Genomic DNA, 2,890 nt, shown 5'->3' with positions numbered 1-2,890 from the left:
TTATTTTATTTTATTTTATTTTTTTTTTGCTTTTTACATATTTGGTACAGGGTCTCACTCTGTAGCTCGGACTCGTAGTGATTCTCCTGTTTGCATCCTCCCCAGCGCTGGGATTACAGGCATGTGCCACCACACCCAATCTCATTGGCTGTCTCAGTGTGCCCAGGGGCAAGGCTGGCATGGCATGTGGTGCTGGGGATCAAACCCTGGTCCTTGCACTTGGCTAAATAGGCACTTAGTCTGCTGAGCTATCTCGCTGGCCCTTGGCATCGTGTTCTTGAACCTCCAGAACTGTAAACTCAATAAGCTTTTCTTTACAAAGTACCTGATTCATGTATTTTGGCATAGCATCAGAAAATTGATTAATATATAATTAATTTATTGTTGCTGAAGGAATATGAGTAGCACTTCTGTGATTTTTTTCTTGTATTGCTATTTTAGGGCTAAGCAATAGAAGTAAATATTTCGATTTGGAGGGAAGAGTCAGGGTCTTCACTAATAAAGAAGACACGTATATGGACTAGAGAAAAGCCAAGAACCCTGTGGGCTAGGTTGGGAATAATAGTCACCCCTGTTTCTGTCCATTGAAGTGGCAATGACACTCCAGGAGCAGTGGTGTCAATCTTGCTTTCTAAATACCATGTCCCATCACAAGGAACCTGGAGTTCTCAGGAAAATGTTGATTCCAGGGTTTGGCAGGGCAAGTATATTAATATCTTGCTCCTAAATGTAAGAGAATATGAACACTCTGCATGCATCCCCAGTGCTCCACAGACTCTGTCTGTCTCCGTCTGAGTCCCTGGCCTCTTTCCTCTGCTCTATTATCAGAATGTCACTTTTTAAAAAGCTGACTCTGGTCAAGCTGAATGTGAAGGGTAAGTGCGTCATTCTGAGAGTGGATTTCAATATTCCCATGAAGAACAACCAGATAACAAACAAACAAACAAACAAACAAACAAAAAAACCCAAGGCTGTTGTCCTAAGTATCAAATTATGTTTGAACAGTGGGCTGGCCTGATGGTGTCCCAATGCCTGACAAATACTCCTTACAGCCAATTGCTGTAGAACTCAAGTCTCTGCTGGACAAGGCTGTTCTGCTCTTTGTTTAAAATGTACTTGGTACAGGGTCTTACAATGCAGCTTGGACTCATAGTGATCCTCCTGTCTTCGGCCTCTCCTGCACTGGGATTACAGGCACATGCCACCATGCTCAGTCTTGGTGGCCAGCTCAGCATGCTCAGGGTCAGGGCCGGCATGGCATATGGTCCCTGATCTTGTCTAAGCAGGTGCTTGGTCCACTGAGCTATTTCACTGGCCCCAGTGTTTTGTTCTTGAAGGACTGTGTACACCCAGAAGTAGAGAAAGCCTTATTGACCCATCAGTTGTTTCTGTCATTCCTGCTGGAGAATGTCCATGTTCATGTGTAGGTGAAAGGGAGGGAATGATGCTTCTGAGAACAAGGTTCAATCTGAGCCAGCCAAAATAGAAACTTTCCAAGCTTCCATTTCCAAGCAAGAGTCTATGCATGTCAAGGATGCTTTTGTCATTGCACACTGAGCCCACAGCTCTATGGTGGGAGTCAACCTGCCATAGACACTTTTGGAGTTTTGATGAAGAAGGAGCTTCACTATTTTGCTAAGGACTTGGAAACCTGGAGCAATCCTTCCTGGCCATCTTGGGCAGAGCTAAAGTGGTGGATAGGATACAACTGATTAATAATATGCTGGACAAAGTCAATGAGATGATTATTAGTGGTGAAATGCCTTTGACCTCCTTAAGATGCTCAATATGGAGTTTGGCATTTCTTTGTTTGAAGAAGAGGAACACAAGATTGTTAAAGATCTGATGTTCAAAGTTGAGAAGAATAGTGCAAAGATTACTTTGCCCATTGACTTTGTCCTGCTGACAAGTTTGATGAGGATGCCAAAGCTGGCTAAGCCACTGTGGCCTCTGGCATACCTGCTGGTTGGATGGGCCTGGACTGCAGTCTTGAGAGCAGCAAGAACTATGTTGAGGCTGTTGGCCATGCTAAGCAAAATGTGTGCAGTGGACCTATGGGAGCATTTAAATGGGTTTGTTCAGATCACCAAAGCCCTCATGGATGAGGTGGTAAAAGCCACTTCCAGGGACTGCATCACCATCATAAGACTTGGAGACACTGCTACATGTTGTGCCAAATGGAACACATAGCAGAGTCAGCCATGCAAGCACTAGGGAAGTGACAGTTTAGAGCTCCTAGAAGGTAAAGTCCTTCCTGGGGCAGATGCTTTCAGTAGTGCTTAGTGCTTTCCTTCCTTTTGATTCCTGTGCACAGAACCTTAATTTTTTAAAGCATTAACTGCTCCTTTTAAAAGTCCAGCAGAAATAGACAATATAATTATCCAAACCATTCTGCATATATACCTAAATATATCTTTTTTTGTTGTTCTTTTTCTCATCTGTTTTTCCTTCCTATGTACAGCTTCTTTCCCTTTCATAGTATCTGTTGTACCTTTTAGATTCTCATTACTCTTTCAGGTTCTCACTCTAGCACGATAATACAATGTGCGCACATGTATATCTGTTTTATTTCACTTACCAATATAGTCTCTAGCTGTATCCATTTATGTACAAAAGCCTCAAATTTATCTTTTTTATAGCTAAATAATACTCCATTGTGTAAAAATATCATGTCTTTTTATCCATTCCTCAGTTGATGGGCATTTGGGTTGATTCCAAGATTTAGCTATGACAGATTGCACTGCTATAAATATGGGTGCACATATATTGCTGTGATACAATGATTTCAGTTATTTTGAAAAAAATACCTAGGAGGGGAATAGCTGACTTGAATGGGACCTCCAATCCTAGCTTTTTGAAGAATCTCTATACTGATTTCCATAATGGTTGT

The 2,890-nt window shown here is 42.0% G+C and overlaps 1 pseudogene; it reads left to right on the top strand.

The window, feature by feature from the left end:
* The first annotated feature begins 829 nt into the window (after positions 1 to 829).
* Positions 830 to 2,190, top strand: LOC101583679 (annotated as a pseudogene).
* The last annotated feature ends 700 nt before the right edge of the window (positions 2,191 to 2,890 follow it).

This window comes from Octodon degus, unplaced genomic scaffold (genome assembly GCF_000260255.1).
Source record: "Octodon degus isolate 3935 unplaced genomic scaffold, OctDeg1.0 scaffold00090, whole genome shotgun sequence".
NCBI classification, from domain to species: domain Eukaryota; kingdom Metazoa; phylum Chordata; class Mammalia; order Rodentia; family Octodontidae; genus Octodon; species Octodon degus.
The sequence above is the reverse complement of the archived record's forward strand: the minus strand, read 5'-3'. Positions and strand labels throughout refer to the sequence as shown.